Source organism: Triticum aestivum, chromosome 4B (genome assembly GCF_018294505.1).
Source record: "Triticum aestivum cultivar Chinese Spring chromosome 4B, IWGSC CS RefSeq v2.1, whole genome shotgun sequence".
Classification (NCBI taxonomy): domain Eukaryota; kingdom Viridiplantae; phylum Streptophyta; class Magnoliopsida; order Poales; family Poaceae; genus Triticum; species Triticum aestivum.
In genome coordinates this window covers 429998048-430012483 of record NC_057804.1, presented here as the reverse complement: position 1 = coordinate 430012483, position 14436 = coordinate 429998048, and positions in this window count along the sequence as shown.

The window sequence follows — 14436 nt, the reverse complement described above, 5'->3', positions numbered from 1 at the left end:
CTTCCTCTTACGACCTTCAATTTTTTCTACATTTAACATGCACTAATACAACTGTCATGTGAAAATTTGAAAATTTTCAGGGGTGATTTGACCTTTTAAAGACATTTAATTGATTTTCTAGCCATTTAATGACCGTAATTCAAATTTGAACTACATCTGCATGCAACGGCTAACCATAATGATTTGAAAAATCATATTTGTGTACTTGTGTGCGAGTTAATTCCATGTGTAGTTATTTAGAAGGAAATTTCAAACATATTGGTCTCACGACAAGGACACATGCATGGAGTGCCATGGCATTTTAATTCCAAAAAATTAAAAAATGATCAGAAAAACATGAAACCTTGCTTGATGTAATGTCATTCCACCAAGATGATGTGGTAAAAAAATTGCCTGTTTGATGAAAGTTTGGACACACAACCCTCACAAACCGGAGCAACTCACTAGAAGGCTCGTGGTTCCGAGAGAGAACAATGCATGTTTGATGACGCATGGGAGATAGCTTCCTCTTACGGACTTCGAATTTTTTCTACGTTTAACATGCACTACTACAACATTTATGTGAAAATTTCGAAAATTCTATGGGTCATTTGACCTTTTAAAGACATTTAAGTGATTTTCTAGCCATTTAATGACCATAATTCAAATTTCTACATCTACATGCAATGGCTAACCATAACAGTTTGAAAAATCATATTTTTGTGTATTTGTGTGCGAGTTAAAAAATCATCAGACGATGTAAATATCCGGTGTTCAAAAACGAAAATGTAAAGATCTGGCAAGACAACTGGCCCCCACACAATTGGCACTCTATTTCGCAGCTCGAGGTTTGGTAGGTGAGTGGCGGGGGTCATTAATCAGACACGGTTCTATATTGGAAACCGTCAGCTATTATGTTCACACACGGATTTTGCAACGGGAATCGTGTGTAATTCAAACTACAGTACTCGTAAATTCCGGCGACCGGCATGTGTATTGTTCCCGTCGATCTAGATTCTGGCAACCAGTAAATACTACCTTGCTCACGTCGTCCAGCCTGCATTCTCATCTACATCCTCCCCTCGCTCGTCCTCTCTCTCCCTCTCTCAAATATCTACCATGACGCCGCCGGTCTGCCCACGTGCCGATGAGGAGTCGCCGCCACCCGAGGCCGCTCACTCGAATAGCAGTGATGAGGACCCCTACGCGGCGCTGGACGAGATTGCGCCGGAGCCCCCAACTTTGGATTGGTTTTGGGGCCAGTACAATCTTTGTCTGTGGAAGTCACTGCCATTGGCTGAGAAAGCCATGCAAGTGGTGTTCAAGAAGGAGATGGCAGAGGAGGAAGCCAGGTACCAGGCGGCCTGTGACGCCCGTGATGCCGCCTGGAAAAAGGAGGCGGCAGAGCTTTGGGGGCGGGCTTGTCATCGTGCGAAGGAGGTGTACGAAGACGGGTACTTTACGAGGAAGGTCAAAGGCGCTGGGTGCCTCATCACTGGATGGAGGTGGGCCGATAAACTCCAGCGTGCCACCGACGAGGAGCTCCGGTGGGTGCCCAACAAAATGGAAAGATCGTTCGCGCTCGTCCGCCAGCAAGAGGCAGATCGGTATGTCAAGCGCTGCGAGGCGGAGGAGGCGGAGTACTGCCTCCGCACTAGGAAGACGCCTCACACCATGGAGCTGCTGGCGAGGGGCTTCCGGAATATTGGCCCCAGGAGGGATTATTAGTTTTAGTATTATTTGTTTTCAATTTTATGCATTGTACCTAGTAGTTAAGTATCGTCATGTATATGTGATGATATTATATATATTCTGTGATGAACTAATGAACAATATATATATATATATATATATATATTATGAATTACATTTTCTGTCTGTTTTTGTATACTAATTTGAATCTAGTTGTTATCATCCACATATACAGAATGGAAAGCGTATATACACACATTGAAACAGAACATATATGAATGGAAAACAGAGTACACACATTGAAACATAGCAATACTATGATTTCTATGAATATATAGCTACCCACGTCGAAATGACTCAACAAAATAAAACGCGTCTATGAGACCATGACCGGCAGCCCTTGCCTACGGTAGCTCTTGGCTCTGCCTGAACTCGTGCAAGCATTCTTCCAATCGGTCGACACACTCGCGGTACATCTGGAGCGCGATCTCGAGCTCCAAGTTGGCTATTTCATCGGAGATCACCAGCTCGAGGATGCGACGGCCATGCTCCTCTACTACGCCCAGGTGGACTCCTGGGCCAAGGAGGCGGTCGAGCCTACCGACCAGCGTGTTGGCATCAAGCAGGCCGCGGACAATGCGAATGATGGGACCCATGGGAACGGTGCAGCTGGCATCCGGTGCAAGTACAGTGCAGCCGGCCTCTGGTACAAGTACGGCGCAAAGGGCCTCTGCCCACTCCTGGCAAGGAATGGGGGTACTGACAGGACGTGTACCCAGCTGCGACGCCCTATCGATAGTAGGCAAGTGTCGATGGATCCGCTCTTGCTGTGCGATGCGCTGCGCCTCTCGCTCTGCAGTGCTCCAATGGTCTCGCCGTGCGGCGAGCTGCAGCCAATCGGCGCGGACGCGCCTAGCTTGCTCTGCGGCGCGCCATCGATCATGTTGTGCGGTGAGCTGCAGCCTCTGGGCACTGACATGCCTATCTTGATCCACGGTGTTGAAGCGCCATGCGCTAAGGCTCTACTCAACCCTGGCGATGATGCGCATCACGGCGTCGTCCATCGCATTGCCGGGGAGCGCCTCGTCCTCGGCGGGTCGTGGCGCCTGTCCATTTTCCTCGTCAACGAGGTTGATGGCAGAGGCGGCGCTTTGGTGGGTTGGCATGCTTGGAAAAGGTGGATGTGCTACAGGCTGCACTTGTTGCCTCCGTGTGTCGTGTGCTACCTAGGTTTATGTGCAATATCACTGGGTGGCAGGAAACAGGTGAGGAAATGGCGGGAAATGGTGGCGTGTTCATAAAACACCATCAATTAATGGAAACTTAGCATACAAGGAACCAGTCGGTGATGAATTCATCAATCGCAAATGGTTGTATACTAGCAAGCGTTTGCCCACAACACACACGGCTTATTCCATCACTAACAGGTCGGATGGATCAACTGTATGCCATGTATCGCACATTGTCAAAAAGTAATGCGGTAGACCTTCTTTAACACGTGTTAAAAAAACAAGGACCTCGAGGTTAATTTAACTTATGGGATGGATCATCCAGGTCAAAGGTAATTTAATTTGACCTGGATGACCCATCCCATCAGTTAATTTAACATCAAGACAACTTCTCATCCAGTGACCCATCTGATGCCTGCTCCAGCCTGAGCACAGTTAACTTGAGAGTTCTCTTAGATGAGCTATTGGTGGAACAGCTAGTCCTTGCTGATATAGGATGCCTCTTCGCATCCTTATTGTGTACTCGGATGACCACCCATCGCCCAATGGCCAATAGATGTTGTCTAGATAGAGCATATCACACACGGCTTATTAGCAGCAATCATCTGTGTTAGTATCGGTATTTGCACACATTTCTAATTACAGACCTGTTTGCCGTGTATCACACACATCTTGTTATATTGAACCATTCCTGTTCTCTTGGCTCAAAGCAAACAGTTCATCCGAGCAAACCACATGTCGTATATTGCACACACCTTGATCTGGCTGACCGTTTCTTTTGTGTTTCCTAGTCACAAACAGTTCGTCCGAGTGAACCGTATGTTGTATATCGAACACACCTTAATCTGGCTGCCCGTTTCTTTTTTTCCTCCTCATCGCAAATAGTTAATTGAACTGAACCATATGCCCTGCATCGCACACTGAACTAAAATCTAAACCATGTTTGATGCATCCGTCATCGCAAACGTTTTGCACCTTTACAGGCTTTTTACACCACCGTTTGCGATTATTGCATCGCACACAGTTTCGTCGAAGGGTCTCTGATCGTAGTGTCGCGTTAGCAGCATCCTGCAGTAGTGGAATGATATTTACGATGATGATAGTACCTTGCTTGATGATAATGTGCCACTAGGTGAATTTCTTGATGAACAAATTGCTAGAACTAAAGCTTTTGAGAATGCTGAAACTGATTAAATTGTTGAAACTGATGAAGAGCTCGAAACTGAAAATCTTGAAACACCTATTAGAACTAGCCCTCCTAGATATGAATTGCCAAAGGTCCAGAAGGTTATGTTATGGATGAGGAGGCAACTAGGGATATTCTTGCTTGTAAGGATAAAGATGATCTAGAAAAATTATTATGCAAGTACAAAGAAAAGACTTTGAATGCTAAAATGAAATGTGATCCTCAGTTTGCTACATCACCTATCTTTGTTGACGATAAGGATTATGAATTCTCGGTCGACCCGGAGTTGATTACTTTGGTTGAATATGATCCATTCCATGGTTATGAAATTAAAACTGTTGTGGCACATCTTACTAAGTTGAATGACATAGCTACCCTTTTTGCTCATGATGAGAAAATTCGCTACTATTATATTCTCAAATTATTTCCATTCTCATTAAAGGGTGATGCTAAAGCTTGGTACAATACTCTTGATCCTGGTTGTGTGCGTAGTCCCCACGATATGATCTATTACTTCTCTAAAAAATATTTTTCTGCTCATAAGAAACAAGCTGCCTTACATGAAATATTTAACTTTGTGCAAATTGAAGAAGAGAGTCTCCCACAAGCTTGGGGGAGGCTTCTCCAATTGCTTAATGCTTTGCCAGATCATCCTCTTAAGAAAAATGAAATACTCGATATATCCTATAATAGACTAAACGATGCATCTAGGGATTTCCTAGATAGTTGTGCTGGTTGCGTTTTCAGGGAACGAACTATTGGGCAAGCTGAAGAATTATTGAATAACATATTGAAAAATTATGATGATTGGACTCTTCCTGAACCACCGCTTAAACCCACTCCGAAGAAGAGGGGTATCTTATATCTTAGTCCTAAAGATATCCAAGAGGCAAAGAAATCTATGAAGGAAAAAGGTATTACAGCTAAGATGTAAATTTTTTTACCTCGTATTGAAGATATACATGGGCTTGATACACCACCACCATCTAAGGTGGTAGGGATAAATTCTCTAATGAAATTCAATGATAATGATAATCCTCACAATATGCACCATAGCCAATGCCTTTATGAGTTTGAAAATTGCATTAGAAAGCAAGATCACTTCAATGCAAATGTTATGAAACAATTGAAATACAATTCCGATATGATTGCTCGCTTAAGTGACTTGTTATTTAGAATCTTAAATGATGTTAGAGGTGTGGGGAAGCATGCTTCTATGGTTCAAACTCAGTTAGAACAAGTTGCTAAATCTCAAAGAGAGTTGTTAGATGAAATTAATAATAACATCAATGATCATGTTGTTAGAGTAATGACTAGAGGAGGTAGGATGACTCAGGAACCACTTTATCCTGAGGGACACCCAAAAAGAATTGAACAAGACTCTCAAAGGGTTAACACTGATGCACATAGTCCTTCTAAAAAGAAAAAGAAGAAGAAAAATGATAAGACTTTGCATGCCTCTAGTGAACCTGAAGTAGAAAAACCTCCTGATAATGATAATGAAGTTTCTATCGCCGATGCTAAAACTCAATCTGGTAATGAACACTCACCTTTTGATAATGAAAGAGATAATGATGAGGTTCGTGAAGATACTCAAACAAATAATAAAGAACTAGACAATGATTTTGATATAGAACAAGCAGTTGATCTTGATAACCCACAACCCAAGAATAAAAGATATGATAAAAGAGACTTTGTTGCTAGAAAACATGGTAAGAAAGAGAACCATGGGTTCAAAAACCCATGCCCTTTGCACCTGTTGTAAATATGCCCTAGAGGCAATAATAAAATAGTTATTATTATATTTCCTTGTTCATGATAATTTTCTATTGTTCATGCTATAATTTTATTAACCGAAAACCGTTATACATGTGTGAATACATAGACCACAACACGTCCCTAGTGAGCCTCTATTTGACTAGCTTGTTGATCAATAGATGGTTATGGTTTCCTGACCATGGACATTGGATGTCATTGATAATGGGATCACATCATTAGGAGAATGATGTGATGGACAAGACCCAATCCTAAGCATATCACAAGATCATGTAGTTCGTTTGGTAGAGCTTTTCTAATGTCAAGTATCATTTCCTTAGACCATGAGATTGTGAAACTCCCGGATACCATAGAAATTCTTTGGGTGTATCAAACATTAGAACGTAACTGGGTGACTACAAAGGTGCACTATAGGTATCTCTGAAAGTATCTGTTGGGTTGGCACGAATCGAGACTGGGATTTGTCACTCCGTATGACGGAGAGGTATCTCTAGGCCCACTCGGTAATGCATCATCATAATGAGCTCAATGTGAACAAGGAGTTAGTCACGGGATCATGTGTTACGGAATGAGTAAAGATACTTGCCGGTTACGAGATTGAACAAGGTATACGGATACCGATGATCGAATCTCGGGCAAGTAACATACCGATGGACAAAGGGAATTGTATATGGGATTGATAGAATCCCCGACATCGTGGTTCATCCGATGAGATCATCGTGGAACATGTGGGAGCCAATATGGGTATCCAGATTCTGCTATTGGTTATTTTCCGGAGAGGCATCTCGGTCATGTCTGCATGGTTCTCGAACTCGTAGGTGAAGGAAATATGCCCTAGAGGCAATAATAAAGTTATTATTTATTTCCTCATATCATGATAAATGTTTATTATTCATGCTAGAATTGTATTAACCGGAAACATGATACATGTGTGAATACATAGACAAACATAACGTCACTAGTATGCCTCTACTTGACTAGCTCATTAATCAAAGATGGTTACGTTTCCTAACCATAGGCATGTGTTGTCATTTGATTAATGGGATCACATCATTAGGAGAATGATGTGATTGACATGACCCATTCCGTTAGCCTAGCACTTGATCATTTAGTCTATTGCTATTGCTTTCTTCTTGACTTATACATGTTCCTGTAACTATGAGATTATACAACTCCCGTTTACCGGAGGAACACTTTGGGTACTACCAAACGTCACAACGTAACTGGGTGATTATAAAGGAGTACTACAGGTGTCTCCAAAGTTACATGTTGAGTTTGGCCCTCTCGGTAATGCACATAACTATAAGCCTTGCAAGCAATGTAGCTAATGAGTTAGTTACGGAATGATGCATTACGTAACGAGTAAAGAGACTTGCCGGTAACGAGATTGAACTAGGTATTGGATACCGACAATCAAATTCGGGCAACTAACATACCGAGGACAAAGGGAACAACGTATGTTGTTATGATTTTTGACCGATAATGATCTTCGTAGAATATGTAGGAACCAATATGGGCATCTAGGTTCCGCTATTGGTTATTGGCCGAGAATAGTTCTAGGTCATGTCTACATAGTTCTCAAACCCATAGGGTCCGCACGCTTAACGTAACGATGACAGTTTTATTATGAGTTTATAAGTTTTGATGTACCGAAGTTTGTTCGGAGTCCCGGATGTGATCACGGACATGACGAGGAGTCTCGAAATGGTCGAGACATAAAGATTGATATATTAGACGACTATACTCGGACACCGGAACTGTTCCGGACGTTTTCGGAGAAAACCGGAGTGCCGGAGGGTTACCGGAACCCACCCGGGAGAGATAATGGGCCACATGGGCCTTAGTGGAAAGAGAGAGGGGCGGCCAGGGTGGGCCGCGCGCCCCCTCTGCCTCTGGTCCGAATTGGACTAGGAGGGGGGGCGGCGCCCCCCTCTTTCCTTCCCCCTCCCCCCCTTCCTTTCCCCTCCTAGTAGGAGTAGGAAAGGGGGAGTCCTACTCCTACTAGGAGGAGGACTCCTCCTCCTGGCGAGCCCTCTAGGGCCGGCCGGCCTCCCCCCTTTCTCCTTTATATACGGGGGCGGGGGGCACCCTAAGACACACAAGTTGATCTACGGAACGTTCCTTAGCCGTGTGCGGTGCCCCCCTCCAACATATTCCACCTCGGTCATATCGTCGCGGAGTTTAAGCGAAGCCCTGCGCTGGTAGAACATCATCATCGTCACCACGCCGCCGTACTGACGGAACTCATCCCCGAAGCTTTGCTGGATCGGAGCCCGGGGATCGTCATCGAGCTGAACGTGTGCTGAACTCGGAGGTGCCGTAAGTTCGGTGCTTGGATCAGTCGGATCGTGAAGACATACGACTACATCAACCGTGTTGTCATAACGCTTCTGCTTACGGTCTACGAGGGTACGTGGACACACTCTCCCCTCTCGTTGCTATGCATCACCATGATGTTGCGTGTGCGTAGGATTTTTTTTTGAAATTACTACGTTCCCCAACAGTGGCATCCAAGCCTAGGTTTTATGCGTTGATGTTATATGCACGAGTAGAACACAAGTGAGTTGTGGGCGATACAAGTCATACTGCTTACCAGCATGTCATACTTTGGTTCGGCGGTATTGCGAGATGAAGCGGCCCGGACCGACATTACGCGTACGCTTACGCGAGACTGGTTTCACCGTTACGAGCACTCGTGCTTAAAGGTGGCTGGCGGGTGTCTGTCTCTCTCACTTTAGCTAAATCGAGTGTGGCTACGCCCGGTCCTTGCGAAGGTTAAAACAACACTAACTTGAGAAACTATCATTGTGGTTTTGATGCGTAGGTAAGAATGGTTCTTGCTAAGCCCGTAGCAGCCACGTAAAATTTGCAACAACAAAGTAGAGGACGTCTAACTTGTTTTTGCAGGGCATGTTGTGATGTGATATGGTCAAGACGTGATGCTATATTTTATTGTATGAGATGATCATGTTTTGTAACCGAAGTTATCGGCAACTGGCAGGAGCCATATGGTTGTCGCTTTATTGTATGAAATGCAAACGCCTTGTAATTGCTTTACTTAATCACTAAGCGGTAGCAATAGTCGTAGAAGCAATAGATGGCGTAATGACAACGATGCTACGATGGAGATCAAGGTGTCGCGCCGGTGACGATGGTGATCATGACGGTGCTTCGAAGATGGAGAACACAAGCACAAGATGATGATGGCCATATCATATCACTTATATTGGTTGCATGTGATGTCTATACTTTATGGATCTTATCTTGCTTTGAGTGACGGTAGCATTTTAAGATGATCTCTCACTAATAATCAAGAAGTGTTCTCCCTGAGTATGCACCGTTGCGAAAGTTCTTTGTGCTGAGACACCACATGGTGATCGGGTGTGATAGGCTCTACGTTCAAATACAACGGGTGAAAAATAGTTGCACACGCGGAATACTCAGGTCATACTTGACGAGCCTAGCATATACAGATATGGCCTCGGAACACGGAGACCGAAAGGTCCAACGTGAATCATATAGTAGATATGATCAACATAGTGATGTTCACCATTGAAACTACTCCATCTCACGTGATGATTGGACATGGTTTAGTTGATTTGGATCACGTGATCACTTAGATGACTAGAGAGATGTCTGTCTAAGTGGGAGTTCTTAAGTAATATGATTAATTGAACTTAAATTTATCATGAACTTAGTACCCGATAGTATTTTGCTTGTCTATGTTTGTTTGTAGATAGATGGCTCATGTTGTTGTTCCGTTGAATTTTAATGCGTTCCTTGAGAAAGCAAAGTTGAAAGATGATGGTAGAAATTACACGGACTGGGTCCATAACATTAGGATTATCCTCATTGCTGCACAGAAAAGTTACGTCCTGGAAGCACAGCTAGGTGCCAGGCCTGCTGCTGATGCAACTGACGACGTTAAGAACGTCTGGCAGAGCAAAGCTAATGACTACTCGATAGTTCAGTGTGCCATGCTTTACGGCTTAGAACCGGGTCTTCAACGACGTTTTGAACGTCATGGAGCATATGAGATGTTCCAGGAGTTGAAGTTAATATTTCGAGCAAATGCCTGGATTGAGAGATATGAAGTCTCCAATAAGTTCTATAGCTGCAAGATGGAGGAGAATAGTTCTGTCAGTGAACACATACTCAAAATGTCTGGGTATAATAATCACTTGATTCAAGTGGGAGTTAATCTTCCTGATGATAGTGTCATTGACAGAATTCTTCAATCACTGCCACCAAGCTACAAGAGCTTCGTGATGAACTATAATATGCAAGGGATGAACAAGACTATTCCCGAGCTCTTCGCAATGCTAAAAGCCGCGGAGGTAGAAATCAAGAAGGAGCATCAAGTGTTGATGGTTAACAAGACCACCAGTTTCAAGAAAAAGGGCAAAGGGAAGAAGAAGGGGAACTTCAAAAAGAACAGCAAACAAGTTGCTGCTCAAGAGAAGAAACCCAAGTCTGGACCTAAGCCTGAAACTGAGTGCTTCTACTACAAGCAGACTGGACACTGGAAGCTGAACTGCCCCAAGTATTTGGCGGATAAGAAGGATGGCAAAGTGAACAAAGGTATATGTGATATACATGTTATTGATGTGTACCTTACTAATACTCGCAGTAGTACCTGGGTATTTGATACTGGTTCTGTTGCTAATATTTCCAACTCGTAATAGGGACTACGGATTAAGTGAAGATTGGCTAAGGACGAGGTGACGATGCGCGTGGGAAATGGTTCCAAAGTCGATGTGATCGCGGTCGGCACGCTACCTCTACATCTACCATCGGGATTAGTTTTAGACCTAAATAATTGTTATTTGGTGCCAGCATTGAGCATGAACATTATATCTGGATCTTGTTTGATGCGAGACGGTTATTCATTTAAATCAGAGAATAATGGTTGTTCTATTTATATGAGTAATATCTTTTATGGTCATGCACCCTTGAAGAGTGGTCTATTTTTATTGAATCTCGATAGTAGTGATACACATATTCATAGTGTTGAAACCAAAAGATGCAGAATTGATAATGATAGTGCAACTTATTTGTGGCACTGCCGTTTAGGTCATATCGGTGTAAAGCGCATGAAGAAACTCCATACTGATGGGCTTTTGGAATCACTTGGTACTTGCAAACCGTGCCTCATGGGCAAGATGACTAAAACGCCGTTCTCCGGAACTATGGAGCGAGCAACTGATTTGTTGGAAATCATACATACTGATGTTTGTGGTCCAATGAATGTTGAGGCTCGCGGCGGGTATCGTTATTTTCTCACCTTCACAGATGATTTGAGCAGATATGGGTATATCTACTTAATGAAACACAAGTCTGAAACATTTGAAAAGTTCAAAGAATTTCAGAGTGAAGTGGAAAATCATCGTAACAAGAAAATAAAGTTTCTACAATCTGATCGTGGAGGAGAATATTTGAGTTACGAGTTTGGTCTACACTTGAAACAATGCAGAATAGTTTCGCAACTCACGCCACCTGGAACACCACAACGAAATGCTGTGTCCGAACGTCGTAATCGTACTTTACTAGATATGGTGCGATCTATGATGTCTCTTACTGATTTACCGCTATCGTTTTGGGGTTATGCTTTAGAGACGGCCGCATTCACGTTAAATAGGGCACCATCAAAATCCATTGAGACGACACCTTATGAACTGTGGTTTGGCAAGAAACCAAAGTTGTCGTTTCTTAAAGTTTGGGGCTGCGATGCTTATGTGAAGAAACTTCAACCAGATAAGCTCGAATCCAAATCGGAGAAATGTGTCTTCATAGGATACCCAAAAGAGACTATTGGGTACACCTTCTATCACAGATCTGAGGGCAAGATTTTTGCTGCTAAAATCGGATCCTTTCTAGAGGAGTTTCTCTCGAAAGAAGTGAGTGGGAGGAAAGTAGAACTTGATGAGGTAACTGTACCTGCTCCCTTATTGGAAAGTAGTTCATCACAAGAACCGGTTCCTGTGACAACTACACCAATTAGTGAGGAAGCTAATGATATTGATCATGAAACTTCAGATCAAGTTTCTACTGAACCTCGTAGGTCTACCAGAGTAAGATCCGCACCAGAGTGGTACGGTAATCCTGTTCTGGAAGTCATGTTACTTGACCATGATGAACCTACGTACTATGAGGAAGCGATGATGAGCCCAGATTCTGTAAAATGGCTAGAGGCCATGAAACCTGAGATGGGATCCATGTATGAGAACAAAGTATGGACTTTGGTTGACTTGCCCGATGATCGGCAAGCCATTGAGAATAAATGGACGTTGAAGAAGAAGACTGACACTGATGGTAATATAACTGTCTATAAAGCTCGACTTGTTGCAAAAGGTTTTCGACAAGTTCAAGGGGTTGACTACGATGAGACTTTCTCACCCGTAGCGATGCTTATGTCTGTCCGAATCATGTTAGCTATTGCTGCATTTCATGATTATGAAATTTGGCAAATGGATGTCAAAACTGCATTCTTGAATGGATTTCTGGAAGAAGAGTTGTATATGATGCAGCCAGAAGGTTTTGTTGATCCAAAAGGTGCTAACAAAGTGTGCAAGCTCCAGCGATCCATTTATGGACTGGTGCAAGCATCTCGGAGCTGGAATAAACGCTTTTATAGTGTGATCAAAGCATATGGTTTTATACAGAGCCTGTATTTACAAGAAAGTGAGTGGGAGCTCTGTAGCATTTTTGATATTATATGTAGATGACATATTATTAATTGGAAATGATATAGAATTTTTGGATAGCATAAAGGGATACTTGAATAAAAGTTTTTCAATGAAAGACCTCGGTGAAGCTGCTTACATATTGGGCATCAAGATTTATAGAGATAGATCAAGACGCTTAATAGGACTTTCACAAAGCACATACCTTGATAAAATTTTGAAAAAGTTCAAAATGGATCAGGCAAAGAAAGGGTTCTTGCCCGTGCTTCAAGGTGTGAAGTTGAGTCAGACTCAATGCCTGACCACAGCAGAAGATAGAGAGAAAATGAAAGATGTTCCCTATGCTTCAGCCATAGGCTCTATCATGTATGCAATGCTATGTACCAGACCTGACGTATGCTTAGCAATAAGCTTGGCAGGAAGGTACCAAAGTAATCCTGGAGTGGATCACTGGACAGCGGTCAAGAACATCCTAAAATACCTGAAAAGGACTAAGGATATGTTTCTCGTATATGGAGGTGACAAAGATCTAGTCGTAAATGGTTACGTTGATGCAAGCTTTGACACTGATCCGAACGATTCTAAATCGCAAATCGGATACGTATTTTTATTAAACGGTGGAGCTGTAAGTTGGTGTTGTTCTAAACAAATCGTCGTGGCGGGATCTACATGTGAAGCGGAGTACATAGCTGCTTCGGAAGCAGCAAATGAAGGAGTCTGGATGAAGGAGTTCATTTCCGATCTAGGTGTCATACCTAGAGCATCGGGACCAATGAAGATCTTCTGTGACAATACTGGTGCAATTGCCTTGGCAAAGGAATCCAGATTTCACAAGAGGACCAAACACATCGAGAGACACTTCAATTCCATTCGGGACCAAGTCCAAGTGGGATACATAGAGATTTGCAAGATAGATACGGATCTGAATGTTGCAGACCCGTTGACTAAGCCTCTCTCACGAGCAAAACATGATCAACACCAAGACTCCATGGGTGTTAGAATCATTACTATGTAATCTAGATTATTGACTCTAGTGCAAGTGGGAGACTGAAGGAAATATGCCCTAGAGGCAATAATAAAGTTATTATTTATTTCCTCATATCATGGTAAATGTTTATTATTCATGCTAGAATTGTATTAACCGGAAACATGATACATGTGTGAATACATAGACAAACATAACGTCACTAGTATGCCTCTACTTGACTAGCTCATTAATCAAAGATGGTTACGTTTCCTAACCATAGGCATGTGTTGTCATTTGATTATTGTGATCACAACATTAGGAGAATGATGTGATTGACATGACCCATTCCGTTAGCCTAGCACTTGATCATTTAGTATATTGCTATTGCTTTCTTCATGACTTATACATGTTCCTGTAACTATGAGATTATGCAACTCCCGTTTACCGGAGGAACACTTTGGGTACTACCAAACGTCACAATGTAACTGGGTGATTATAAAGGAGTACTACAGGTGTCTCCATAGGTACATGTTGAGTTGGCGTATTTCGAGATTAGGTTTTGTCACTCCGATTATCGGAGAGGTATCTCTGGGCCCTCTCGGTAATGCACATCACTATAAGCCTTGCAAGAAATGTAGCTAATGAGTTAGTTACGGAATGATGCATTACGTAACGAGAAAAGAGACTTGCCGGTAACGATATTGAACTAGGTATTGGATACCGACGATCAAATCTTGGGCAAGTAACATACCGATGACAAAGGGAACAACGTATGTTCTTATGCAGTTTGACCGATAAAGATCTTCATAGAATATGAAGGAACCAATATGGGCATCCAGGTTCCGCTATTGGTTATTGACCGAGAATAGTTCTAGGTCATGTCTACATAGTTCTCAAACCCGTAGGGTCCCCATGCTTAACGTT